This window comes from Solanum pennellii, chromosome 10 (assembly GCF_001406875.1).
Source record: "Solanum pennellii chromosome 10, SPENNV200".
NCBI lineage: Eukaryota > Viridiplantae > Streptophyta > Magnoliopsida > Solanales > Solanaceae > Solanum > Solanum pennellii.
In genome coordinates, this window is record NC_028646.1 from 61,577,613 (window position 1) to 61,592,598 (window position 14,986).

The 14,986-nt window shown below is 34.6% G+C and overlaps 1 protein-coding gene across 5 annotated transcripts in view; it reads left to right on the top strand.

Moving 5' to 3' along the window:
- The first annotated feature begins 12,391 nt into the window (after nt 1-12,391).
- Nucleotides 12,392-14,986, top strand: part of LOC107001438 — a 39,314-nt gene continuing 36,719 nt past the window's right edge. For 4 of the 5 annotated variants that reach the window (XR_003574713.1, XR_003574715.1, XR_003574716.1 and 1 more), the window contains exon 1: nt 14,219-14,272. The gene's annotated coding sequence lies outside the window, so the exon portion shown is untranslated. Of the gene's footprint in view, nt 12,598-14,218; nt 14,273-14,986 lie in introns of those variants that run through there. The other variant, XR_003574714.1, reaches the window with a different exon arrangement.

A 14,986-nucleotide genomic window follows, 5' to 3' on the forward strand; every position in this document is an offset into this window, starting at 1 on the left:
ACTGGCATTAAGATTTTAAGTGGTGGTGCCATTCGTGGATGAATGTTCCTAAGGGGGGGATAATGTAACAACCCTAAAAATTAATATGATCAAGACTTACGGTGTCAAGAATGCTTGCGATCTAACCAAGGTTCACACGGATTGATACGCGTAGAACCAGACCTTAGAACCCTTACTACGATCAAGTAAACTAACTTAGGAAGTTAGTTGGTCTTGGAAAGGTTAAAACCAACAAAGTAAGGCTCGCAAAAACGAAGATTTAATCGAAGGAGTCTTTACCGGACTTAAAAGAAGAAATTTTATGCTTTGAGGGGCCAGGGGTAAAATGGTCATTTCCAGCCCAAGGGTAATATTGTAATTACCCTGAGGAATTAATCAATTAATTTAATTAAAAGAGCTTTTCGAATTTGGGGCAACTCAGAGTGACCCATTTCGCAAATGGGTTGCCACTCGGGTTCGAGCCCAACTAGGAGCAAGGAATTGATGATTTAATCATCAATTGAAATCTATTCATTAAGGGTAAAATGGTCCTTTCACGTATTAATTAAAATAAATCAGATTTTTATTAAGTTAAATCCTATTTTGACTAAGTCTTGAATTTAGTATCCTAATCCTAATAACTCTCTCTCCCTCACGTTTCTCAACTCTCTCTCACGTTCTCAATCTCTCTCTTTCACGTTATTCTGCCAAACACAACAAAACCCAGAAAATACATCAAGATTTCTTCACACTTTAAGAACTCACAATAATTTTTACATAAAAGACAAACTAATCAAAAGTTCAAGGCTAAGAGAGGTTCGTCGAGTGGGGTGTATAATGAAATTAGTTGGGCGTGGTTTGGAGGAGTTTCCGGGAATCAAATTCACACTTGAACAACTTCAAAAGGTATGGGTTTCTCTCCGGGAATTCTTTCTCCAAGAGTACTTTCCTTCTAACGTTTCTCAAGCTCTTGAAAACTAAGGTTGTTCCCCTTTATATGTCCTTGTCCTTAGCTCCCAAACGAATTCGTAGGATGGGTATGTTGTGCTTCTAGACTTAGGCATGATTGACGTTTTTATATTAAGTGTGAACATATTTTATGTGAGGGAAATTATGAAAACGATATTTGAAGTGTAACCAAAAATTGGTGTTGTGTGTGCATAGTGGACAGTGGCTTTAGCCACTGCTTTAGGGTCGAATATTCTTGTGTGCATCGTGGACAGTGGCTTTAGCCACTGCTTTAGGGTCGAATATTCATGTGTTTTTTGTGTATTTTATGTGTGTATTGTGTGTGCAATGTGGTGTTCAATATAATGAAAAATGTTGGGTTGTATAACACTCTTTTAGCTAAGTAAACTCATGAAAGAGGTGACTAAAAATGAGTGAAGAATGATAAGAAAAAAATTTCCAGATTGCATACTCTCCCATAAGGTTATTCTGGATTTTTTAAAAGGGAAATAAATAAGTGAGGTCAATGGGAATTGAACCCAAGACCTCACATGTTGACAAGACTGAAAAATAAGATAAAAATGTGAAGGAGCTAAGGGGAATCGAACCCCTTAGCTACTGGTTTCGTGAGGCAAAGAAAAAGGAAAATGGGGGCTGGGGGGATTCGATCCTAGATCCTTTTTTCGCAAAAAAAAAAGGGAAATGGGGCTGGAGGAAATCAAACTCGCAACATATGGGGAGGAAAAGGAGAAAAATTAAGTAAACAAGTAAATGGGAGGCGTGGGATTCGAAGCCACGACCTCCCAGTACGTGCGAAGGGAGAGGAAATAATGAAAAGAAAATGTGAGCCATGGGTATCAAACCCACAACCTCAGCGCTAAAGGGAGAGGCCAAATAACAAGGAAATAAAGTGAGGCTGTGGGGATTCGATCCCACAACCTCACTGCCACTCGCCCATTTAAATAAAATAAAGATAGAGGGGCTAAGAGGGTTCGAACCCACCACCTCACAGTCTCCTCAGCGGAACTTAAAAAAAATAAGGGGGGGCTGTGGGGGTTCGAACCCACAACCTCTTTAATGTAGCGAATTTAACTCTAAAAATTAAAGGGGTTGCGGGAGCTCGAACCCCCCAACCCTTCGGTTAACTAAGAGTAAAATTAAAATAGAAAATTAGTCCTTCCATGTAAATATTGAGATTTAGTTTAGAATTCTAATGTTATGAATTTTAGAAATAAAATCAATGAAAATATAAATGATATCCAAGTGATTCAAGATTTGGGTTGCCTTGCCCAAACTTCCGTATTGATACATAAGTCATACGTGGGTAAAGTATCTAAGAGTAATGCCATCTACTTAGATAAAAAATCAAGCTCTTGGAACATATACAAGATACATAAGTCTTGTACTACATAATCTTAGGAAAGTAAGAATCACTTAATTAAATATGAATGAAGCCCCATGGCTTGTACGTTTAGACGCTTAAGTCTAACTTACGTGCAAAAGTAAGTGAACCTAAGATGTTCGTAATGAAATGATGAACCCTAGTAGGGTTAGGTATGAGTGTAAGATACAATAAATGGCCAAGCGAATTGGAATATGATGAGATGAACTATGAAATGATGAAATGAACATTCACGTAATAAGAGGTGAGTAACTATGAAAAGCTAAGGTGCTATAATGAAGAATGTGGTGACAACATGATATGAGGCTAATATATATGATGAGAGCAATCTCAAATGAGCCAAAGTAAATGTTACCAACACATACTCACCAATGAGAGTGTAAGATAATGAAGAGACCAGTCTGTATGAATACTCTAATGAAAGTATTGAGTTTGACACACTTAATGCTAACGATGAAATGAGAAATAATCTAATGAGCTATGCTGTCCTCATACTAGAAGCCAACTTCCATGACGTCTGAGTTGAAAGTAATGGAAATTTATGCTGAGCATCGATAAGCAAGCTATGAGCGGTGATGCCTTCTTTCATGAAGGGCGAAGGTTCACGTAACTCTCATGAGATGAGACTGTCCGGCTTGCCGGGTATGTGTCTCCATACATCTCTTAGTCTTTGAACCTATAATGCCAATATAAGGATCTGGCGGGGTAAATTCCCATATACGCTAGCATGTTATTGAGTTACTTTTGCCGGTGATTCCACCTCTTTTTGGTGTGGGGGAGACACTGGATTTCATGATGCTCACATGAACTATGTCGGTTAAAGTTAAAGTTCCCAATGAATGATTGAGGCCAGCCTCTAATGATAAATATAAAGAAATGAATGATATAGAAGGTGTTAGGATAGGATAATCAAGAGGTGAGCTAGACTCAGGTAATGACATTAGGTTATTCCTGATCATTGCACGGCAAACCCGATGAAAGTCTTAAACTACATCCTAGGTATAGCTGGTCTTCACACTGGTCTTTGAATGAAATGAAATGAAGTACGTATGAATGGATGAAGCAGACTCTGTGTTTGCTATTGAAGACTCGCTAGTTGAGGTCCCATATGTTGAGCCCTCATTTTGGAAAGTCTTAATGTCTAGTCCATGATTCCAACGTCTCATGGCATATGAATGAATTATATGAATGAAGCTATGTGTTATATGTGATGTGCTATGATATGTGCTATATGAATATGTTATGCGTTGTGTGCAATACAATATTTATAATGATGCATGTTACTCTCATGGCATGACCTTCCTAACTCAATTTGGAAAGTCCACTAACTTTCCTAATCTCAATTTGGCAAGTCCACTGACATAACCTTCCATAAATCATGTTGTTAGGAAAGAGCTATTCCTTCTCATGCATGTCCTTGGTGTGTGCTTGCATATACCCATACTTAGTACAAGTGTGTACTAATTCCATACAAATATCTATTTTTAGGTGCAGGAACAGGTGGGTGATAGAGCTATAGGTTCGTTGTTGCAGCTATCCGGACGTCAGCATTCATCCATAGTTTGGTAGTCCTCAATATTTCGAGGATGCTACTATTTTACATTCTAGCGTAGTTTTAGAGTTCAGCTAGCGGAGCATGTTCCACTAGCGTTCCTTTCCTGTTTTGATTCAGAATTTGTATTGGTGCCATTTTGGCAATTATACAATTAAGACTTAATGAACTATTTCTTTCAGTTGCTTATCTCTTTAATGTTAGACGGTTGATGATGAACGATTATGAAATGTTAAAAATGTTTAGCAAGTATGTTCAAAGAATCAAAATTTTCAAATTTTCTGCTAAAATTAACCTATTTAAAGTAAGGATGACGTAAGTAGGCTTGTTTGTGACCTCAGAGAGGTCAACGACGCCGGTCACGTCTGGGGTCTAGATTCCAGTCTTGACAATTTGCTCTTTACTAAAATTAGCCAAAGGCTCTGTTGGAAGTCTGAGCTTCCTTTCTTGCAAAAATATGAAAACGTTTGTAACTCTTAGAGAATATTTAGTTCCCTTATAACTTTTGAGAAATGAACTCAACTTTTTACTCTTTCCTTAATTGCAACTTGAGCCTTAAAAATATTTAAAACTTTTAATAAAGAATCTTGAATACTTTGAGAACTTACTTTGACTTGCTTTTTAACTTTTAGACTTGACTCCTAATTTCTTTAACTTTGATCTAACTTTCCTTGAATTAGATTATGGATTCAACGTTCATGATGTCGTGTTTATGGATAATTTAATGATGGTTAGATGTACCTTATAGTGTTGGAATCAACTAACAAACGTAGGTACATCACTTACAAATTAGTACAAAAAGGTGGGGGGAGAATGGGGAAAATTGACGTCCTTGGCGCTCAGAGAGGCGCAGGGCTCCAGCCCTCATAGTTTAGAGCACTTTTTGTGGTGCTCTGGCTGGCACGATGCGCCAGAGGCAAAAGCTCAGAAGAACTTTTGTGGCGCTCTGGCAGGCGCGGCACCCCAGCAAGAAAATCTTCGACCTTTGTCCTTCATTTTTCAACTCTAAACCCTCTAAACTTCCATGGTACTTTTACCAAACACTTAGGACATTAGTACTCTCAATACCCAATAGATTTAAGTCAAAAAAACCCAAAATTACGAATCAAATCAACACTAGGCATTAAACAACTCAACCAACAAGAATTCGATAATGTTGTTCAAGAACTTCACATACTAACATGCAAACAACTCACCAATCACTGAATTGAAACAAGTTTGGTGTGTGGGTGAATGAACATAGCACTAAATGATCTCACATACCTTTATAGGGATCACCCCCGACAAATTCCACTCGCAAAGCTTTGACCTTTTTGGCATATTCTTGACTTGTGTCCCTTTCTTTCTTGTTTTCTCTCTTCTCCAAGCCCTAAGCGTTATTCTAACTTTTTCAAACTTAACTAATATAGTTTTTTTTACCCCAATAATTCCCTAAAAATTAACCTGGAAATTATTTAGAGAAAATTAGATTGTTTAGTCTTTGTTCTTTCAATTATTCATAAATGTTTTTAATTGCTTATAGAAGAAGCAAATAAGATTGGTTTTTGTATATGTTTTTTAGAAATGGGGGGGGGGGGTTGATAATCTTATGTTAATATTTGTCTAGCTCCAATTTTATTAGATGTTCTAGGAGTGCCACAATTCTTGAAACAACATCAGAAACATCGCTTCAACAATTCGAGATCTCCAGAAGAGCGCAAATGTAGTCATCATACATGAGTTAAAAAATCTTTAAGTGAATCTCAACAAAAGAGTAGCAATAGAAAATATGGGACAATGCTGTTGGAATTAATGCATCAATATTCAGTCTTCCGAAATTGTCTCTTAGTTTTTCAAGAAGTCTCTTTAGAATTTCGTGATACATGTATCTAGTAAATTGTGATACATGTATTTAGTTATTTGTGCAAGACTTTTTGTTTTCTATTTTAAGTAGTATAAATACTGATGTAGTTGATGATTGTAATCATCTCAAGTAGCCTTAAGTAGCCTATAATAAACTTGAGAATTTTCTAAAGATATTATTTTTCCTTCCACATTTCCTACAAATTGGTATCAAAAGAAGGTTTTCGTTCTTAATCTGGGGTTAGGTGAAGAAAAAAATATGGCATCCAAAACAAGTGAAGGTGTTGTTTCTTCAGTTGTTCTTACACCATTTTTTGGTGGAACTGATTTTGAATACTGGAAGATAAGAATGAGAACACATTTAAAGCTGAAGGTTTGTGGACTATTGTTGCAAATGGCTTTGAAGAGCCAGACAACGATGGTGATATTACAACATCATAGATGAAAAATATTGAGGCTAAGTATCGTCAAGATGCGAAAGCCTTGAGCAAAATCCAAATGGGAGTCTCAAGAGCATATTTTGCAAAAATTGCTACTTGTGAGATTGCAAAGGAAGCTTGGAATTTTCTGGAAACTGAGGTGTATGGTGACGACAAGGTACGCACTATAAATCTTCAAACTATTAGAAGAGAGTTTACAAATTTAAATATGATAGAATCTAAAAAAATTGAGCAATATTGCACAAGAGTCATGAATATTGTTAATGAAATGAGAAATCATAGTGATACAATTTCTGACCAATAAGTTGTGGAAAAGATTCTAATTAGTGTCACAGAAAAGTATGAGTACATCGTCGCTATCACTGAGGAGACGAAGATCTTTCTAATCTTTCCATCGAAGAGCTAGTTGGATCATTTCGTGCACACGAGAAGCGAAGATTTTTTCGTGAAGATCAACCCAAAGAGAGGACTTTCCAGTCTAAAACAAATGACAATTCTCAAAATTTCTCGAAAAATCATCAGAAGAAAAATCACAAGCCAAAAAAGAAGCAATATCATGATGGTTCTTCCCAGAAGGTGGAAGAAAAAGGTGAGAAAAACTCTAGTCTTTTTTGTAAAGTTTGCAAAAAGACTAATCACAATGCAGAAAAAGTTGGCACAAAGGCAAGCCCTAATGTTACTTTTGTAAAAAGTTTGGCCAAGTTGAAAAGGATTGTTGGCACAAGAAACGGGAGCAAGCAAATTTTTGTGAAAAAAACAGGAGGAAGAAAGGAAAGAAAACATTTTCTTTGCTTCTAAATCTGATGCTTCAACAAAAAGCAATGAATGGTATGTTGATAATGGTTGTAGTAATCACATGACTGGAGATGAAAAGACTTTCCTCTCAATTAATAATAGCATCACTGCTAAAGTAAAGATGGGGAATGGAGACTTAGTTGATGCAAAAGGTAAAGGTACTAGTTCGATCAACATGAAAGGAAGCGGTAAGCAAATTCATGATGTTCTTTATGTTCCTGATTTGGAAGAAAATTTTCTTTGTGTTGCTCAACTCATGGAAAATGGTAATTCTCTTGTGTTTAGAGATAATTATTGCAGGATTTATGATAAAATTGAGTCAAATCAAGTCATTGTTGAAGTAAAGATGATAAAAAGAAACTTCCTTTTGCAATTTCATTACAATGCATTAAAAAATGAAATTTCAGATGATTCATGGCTTTGGCACAAAAAAATTTGTTAGCTGAATTTTCATGGTTTAAAGCTTCTCAAGCAAAAAGACATGGTGCAAGGTCTTCCTTAGATACATACTGAGGTGGATACATGTGAAAGTTGTATAATGGGAAAGCAACACAGGAAGTTTTTTCCAAAAGGGGTGTCTTGGAGAGCAAGTGAACTTTTGGAACTAATTCATACCAACATTTGTTGACCAATGAAGACTCCATCTCTTGGAAGTCTATTTTCTAATCTTTATTGACGATTTCTCAAGAATGACTTGGGTTTATTCTTGAAAGAAAAGTCAGAAGCATTTGCTACATTCAAGAAATTTAAAGCCCTTGTTGAGAAGCAAAAAGGTTGTAGCGTCAAAACCATTCGCAGTGATCGAGGAGGTAAGTACACAAGTCGAGAATTTGAAGAATATTGCAAAAATGAAGGCATTCAGAAGAAACTTACAGCAAGGTATACTCCTCAACAAAATGGTGTATCTGAAAGAATAAATAGAACAATTGTTGAAATAGCCAGAACTATGATGAATGATAAAGGGCTTCCAAAATATTTTTGGGCAGAAGCAGTGCATACAGCAGTTCACATTCTTAACAGGTGTCCAAAAAAGGCATTAAAGGGCAAGACACCAGTTGAAGCTTGGAGTGGAATTAAACCTTCTGTAAATCATTTTAAAATTTTTGGATGTATTTGTTATGCTCATGTACCTGCTGAGAAAAGAACAAAATTGGATGAAAAAAAGTCAAAAATTTGTCTTTCTTGGTTATAGTGATGTGACAAAAGGATATACATTTCTCGATGTCAAAACTAACAAACTTCTTGTTAGTAGAGATGTCATATCTTCAAATCAAGAAGAGGATGAGAAAGATGAAGATGTCTCTCAAGGGGGAAAAATCCCATATTCAGATAATGAAGAACCACCTCCAAGAGGAACAAAATTATTGAGTGACATTTATCAAAGATGTAACTTTGCCGGTGTTGAGCCAAAAAATTATGAAAAAGCAATAAAGCATGATGTTTGGAAGAAAACCATGGAAGAACAAATTAGAATGATTGAAAAAAATAATACTTGGGAGCTTGTGGCTATTCCTAGAGAAAGAGAAGTTGTAAGTGTAAAATGGATTTACAAAATCAAACTCAATCAGGAAGGAGATATTCAAAAACACAAAGCAAGGTTGGTTGCTAGAGGCTTCACGCAAAAATCAGGTATTGATTTTTATGAAACTTTCTCTCTAGTTGCTCGTCTTGAGACAATTAGAAATGTAATTGTTGTTGCTGCACAAAAGAAATGGAAGATATTTCAATTTGAGTTAAATAAACATACTGAATGGAAAACTTGATGAAGAGATTTATGTTGAGCAACCTCATGGATTTTTCGTTCAAGGGGGAGAACAAAAGGTGTACAGGATAAAAAAAGCTCTTTACGGGCTGAAGCAAGCTCCAAGAGTCTGGTACAGTGAAATTAATAAATACTTTCTGTAAAATAATTTTCAGAAAAGTAAAAGTGAAGCCACTTTATATGTGAAGAAAGAACATGGAAGCATTATCATTGTTTGTCTCGATATGGATGATTTGATCTTTACAGGAAATGATGTAAAGATGATGCATAATTTCAAACAAGATATGATGCAAGCTTATGAAATGAGTGATCTTGGGTTGCTAAATTATTTCTTGGGCATCAAAGTTTCTCAAGTGAAAGAAGGAATTTTCATTTCTCAAAAGAAGTATACTAAAAGTATTCTTCAAAAATTCAAAATGATGGATTTCAAGTATGTGGCCATAACATTAGCAGCAAATGAGAAGTGTAGAAAAGATGATGGAGAAAAGAAAGTTAATAGCTCACTTTATAGGATTTTGATTGGAAGTTTGCTATATCTTACTTCAACAAGGCCAGATATTATGTTTTCTGCTAGTTTATTATCCAGATTCATGCAAGAATCAAGCCAAGTGCATTTTGGAGCTGCAAAGTGTGTTCTATGCTACTTGCAAGGAACATTGGATTATGGGATAATGTACAAATTTGGTGGAGATTTGAACTTAATTGTTATTTTGATAGTGATTGGTCTGGAAGTATAGATGACATGAAGAGTACTTCTGGTTATTCTTTCTTATTTGGATCAAGTATTTGTACTAGGTTATCAAAAAAACAAAGTGTTGTTGCTCCATCCACTGCCGAAGCAGAATATGTTTCAGCATCCAAGGCTACTTCTCAAGCTATTTGGCTTAGGAGAATATTTGAAGACATTGGTGGAAAAAAAAAAGACTGTTTTGTATTGTGATAACAAATCAGCAATTGCAATTACCAAGAATCCAGTCAGCTATGAAAGATCAAAGCATATTTCCATAAAGTATCATTTTATCCGAGAAGCACAAGAGAAAGGCGAAATGCAGTTGCATTATTGTCAAACAGGAGAACAACTTGCTGACATCTTCACCAAAGCATTTCCTAGAGAAAAATTTTGCTATCTTCGAGAAGGCATTGGATTTATCAAGCAAATGCATTAAGGGGGAGTATTTTGGAATTAATGCATCAATGTTTAGTCTTCAGAAATTGTCTCTTAGTTTTTCAAGAAGTCTCGTTAGAATTTCGTAGTACATATATCTAGTAACTTGTGATACATGTATTTAGTTATTTGTGCAAGACTTTTTAATTTCTATTTTGACTAGTATAAATAGTGATATAGTTGATGATTGTAATCATCTCAACTGGCCTTAAGTAGCCTATAATAAACTTGAGCATTTTCTAAAGATATTATTTTTCCTTCCTTATTTCCTACAAATGCCCCGTCTAAAAAATAATATTCCTAATCAAATCCAAAGAGCACTAGAGTTTCCATTTTGAACTACCAATACCAGTAACATTTTTGCCAGAGGGGAGAGTTCAATTCAAGAGAAACTCTTTCCTCAACAATTTCAGGTTCAACCCTACTACCCCAGCATTGAGAATTCATTAAATAAACCATTTTTTTATGATGAAATATAATGTTGGTGGTGTGCTTCAATAACGTCAGTATAAACCATAATTGGAAATGTTTGGTTTGGTGGTGTGCTTCAACAACATCATTATATAGCATTATTGGAAATGTTTGGTTCACCAAGACTACAACACCCAATTATAGGAAACATTACTCATAGGCCTAACTCGGCATTTAACACTTGGAATCATCATACTCAAAGTGAGTACAACTTGAAACTTAATGTAGCTCATAAAACAACACATTCAGATAGCAAAATAATGTTTGATATAGGTATTGGAAATATGACGATTAATGACTATAATTTGAATGTGAATGTAGGAAATACAAATACATATTTAGGTAGCACAATGATATCTTATATTGATGCTGAAAATGCGACTAGTGATGCACTTGGAACAATAAATGCTAATTTTCAGCAACATATTGCTGAACCAAATATGTCTTATCTGAGCAATAGAATCGCGACAAATAAGAGTGATATAGAATGAAGTGATTCAATTGAGAAGGAAGATTATGATGCATATTCTAATTTCAATCATATGGGTTATTTGTTCCAAAATTTTGGACCTTCATATGCTAACTTACCCAATTCATATAACAGTGAGTTTGATCAAGTTATTCTGATGATTAGGTGAGTGCTTCAATCTAGTTTGATATTATATATATTTTTGGTTTTATTGTTGGTATTAACTAAAATAAATATAAATTTACAACAAAAGTTGACTACACCAGCTGATACATATCAGTTGGTTTAACACTAACCTATATTGTTATAAATTTATATTGATTTTAGCTAATACCAACAATTAAACAAAAAATATATAATATCAAATAACTAGATTGAAGCACTAACCTGATCATCAGAATAAACTTAATCGAACTCATTGTCTTATAAAAAGGGTAGGTTAGCACCTGAAGGTCCAAGATTTTGGAAGAAATAACCCATATTATTGAAATTAGAATATGCATCACAAATTTCATTCTCATTTGAATCTATTTCTGCTATATCACTCTTATATGTTGTCACGATATTGCTTGGATAAGATATATTTGGTTCAGCAATTTGTTGTTGTAAATTAGCATTTATTGTTCAAAGTTCGTTACTAGTTGCATTTTCAGCATTAATATCAGACATCGTTGTTCTACTTGAATTTGTGTTTGTATTTCCTGCATTCACCTAGTCATCTCCATTATAGTTCTGCTTTCTGCTCACTTACTCCATTTTGTTGTGGAGTATTAGGAATTGTTAGCTAATGTTCTATTCCAGCCTTGTTACAAAGTAATTTGAAATGATTTGAAGTGTACTCCTTTCCATTAGCAGACCTTAAAGTCTGAATTTTGCAGCCACTTTGATTTTCCACTTTTGCCTTAAATTCCTAAACACATCAGCTACCTCGGACTTGAATTTTAAGAAAAAAATCCTGGTCAGACTTGTCAGATCATCAATAATACAATGTAGTAAAGACTACCATTTAAAGATGGTGTTCTATGAGGTTCACACAGGTCTGTATGAATGAGCTGAAGTTTTTTTTATGCTCTTCGACTTGTTTTGGGGAAGGGCAGCCTGTTAATCTTTCCTAGTAAACAAGCTTTGCAATCTGTCCACTGATTCCACAATCTTTGTAGATCATTCACAAGTTCCTTTCTTGGCAAGAACATCAAAAAGAAACTGTACTTCTAACGACCAATTCTTAACGAAGGGATATGAATCCGGTCGTTAAAAGTGTATTTTTAGCCACACAATTTTTTTCAGTCGTTAAAGGTCCTTTTTTTAATTTAATATAATTCGATTTAGTATACTATCTACACATTAAAAGAATTTATATCAAATTATTAATTATTTACATACTTAAATATTTAATATCGAGAATTTAAAAGAATTTGTATCATATTATTAGTTATTTATATACATAAAAAATTATAAAAATTTTAATTTCATTATTTCATTATTTTTAATCCACACATGTGTCACCACTCTTCCACTTTTCCAAAAAGAAACAACGTATATTGTGTATTTTTTCATTCCCATTTCATCAAAAATAAAAACTTTCCCCATTCCCATCTTTTTCTCTTAGAAGTGAACAGAAAGCTCAATTTCTCCACATCTATAGTGAGCGGGAGCGATGGTTAGAGAAAAATCAGGAAGTGTTGGAGGATATTTCCGCAGCATCTTCTCTCCCATGTTCTATTTGAATAAAATCAGCTAAGCACAAATCCAATCAGTTGCGTCTATCAAAGGTTTGTTAGAGGAAAATTAGGATATACAGGAACACGTGTTTCTCTATTACACATTATAAAAAGATGACATGCATCTCTCTTGTTTGATTGTAGAACAAAGAAATCGTATTTTTCTTCTTGTAGCTTGTTGTTCTTTGTTTAAATTGACATTACTTAAACCCTAACTTGGTTTTTACATCTTTTCAAGGTATGATTTAGCTATTATAACTATGAATTTCTTTGTGGAATGCTTGATTTTGTGCAATTTTAGTTTTTCCTCAAGTTTAGCTTTTTTCCATTTATGGGTTTCATTTGGGTTTTTTCATTTTTTTTTTGCGGGTGTTCTTGAACTTACTTGTTTTGTCTACGATTGCTCCACTTTACATACTTTTGTCGAGTTAGATGGTTGATGGAGGATCCACTTATTGTCATGTAGAACTTGAACCAAAGAGTGAGTACGAGCATGAAAAATATCAATAACTTTTTTACCTTAAATTTCAATTATTAGTGGATGTAAGTTGTTTAGAAAGGAAAGTTGAAGTTCATAAAAGAGGACGAGTAACTCGAACACTAAATTGTTACCAAAGAAAATTAGAAAACATTTTGTTTTTAGGCTTTGAGCATAAGTTTTCAACTCTTGGCAAGAGGAAAAGCAAAATGGAAAAATTGTAGCCTGAACTTTTAGTTCCTTGTCTTTACGAAATCACTAAGGGGTCTTTTGGTAGAGTGTACAAGAATAATGCAAAATAGGGTGTATTACTAATGCTTGCATTAGTAGTGCTTGCATTATTAATACTTGCATTAGTTATGCAATCATTATTTTTTATACAATGTTTGGTTTGATGTATTAGAAAAAACAAATCTTGCATAATTTCTATTTAAAAAGTGTATGTTTACAAAAATACCCTTTACACTTTATTTATTTTTACACTTCCTTTGCAACAAGGTTCTTTGTTAAAACATCAAAAAACATTTCTTTGCTAAAACATTATTTATTCCTATTCTTCTTCTTTTTCTAATATAAAATTAAAAAATTGTTACTACATTAAAATAAGATTTAAAAGGAACAAGAAGAAGAAGATGTCAAACATCTTCACAATTTTGCCACCATACGTCCAAAAGATCAACTTATTCATACTAGACAACTCAAATAGAGGAAGTAATGTCCTCTTATTTATATTTTTTTATTTGTTGATATATCAAACTCTTGTATACGATCCATTGTCTTTTTCTTAAAAAGGAAAAACGAAAAAGAGAAAGGCTGCATGGTCTTCTGGTAACTTTTTGTGACAATTCCATTTTGATTACGATTACCATTGCACTTAAACTTTACAAAGGAGATTTTTCGAACTATTTATAAAAAAATAAAAACCTAATTACATAAGGACTCTATTTGCTGGAAATCTGTCAAAACGCGGCTGGTTCGACGGACCCCGCGACGGATCGTCGTGGTCACGACGGACCATCATGGACTCCGTCGTCCCATACTTGTTCAACTTCTTCTGCTGCTCTCTTCATTATCCTCGACGACAGATATGACGGATCGTCACAGGCACAACGGTCCGTCGAGGGTCTTCGTTCCAAAACACTTAAACTCTTGAAATTTGGGTACTGGGACTACTTCTCTGAACTTCATGACGAACCAGCAGGACCGACCGTTATGGATACGACGGTCCGTCACGCACTCCGTAAACAGGTTATTTCCAAATTCTGACTTGCAAAGTAGTTGCAGAGCCTTCGATTGGAATTCTGTTCTTTTTATTTCATGGGGTTATAACATCTTATATCTAGTTCTGTGTGACCGAAAACAAAGCTAGAGGGACATAAAGTATGAAACCATGTTCTTCGTGTTGAAGGTGTTGTGTTGCTTGATTTTTTTGATCTCTTATTTGATGATATTTGACTATTCATTACGCCTGTAAGAACTTATGCGGTAAATTATTAAAAAAAATCAGGAAGAACCAAATATCATAAGATTTACTATAAACTAAAGCATATATACAACAAAAGAGACGTCAAGAGTACATAAGGGCGTGCAATTAAGGTCACAAAAAACAGAACTTTCTGGCAGTTCAACAATTTATATTAGGCCAGTTCTAAAGAGCAAATAAAGTCCAAAAAGGTTCTATAGCTAACAAGTAGCAACATATTTCAAAATGTAGCAATATGTCAATTTTAAAATCTTGCATTCCACATTGATTGGGCCAACTCATCCCTCCAAGTGGTCCACTCCTCCGACGATTCAACAACATCAATATTCTCGTGTTGATACTCCATTTGTTCTTCTACATCAATGTCTAAGGGATCCACTTCCATCTCTCTACGAATGAAATTATGAATCAAACAACAAGCACTAATGATCCTGTTATGAACCTTAACAGAGTACCATGAAGGACTTCTAAGAATTCCC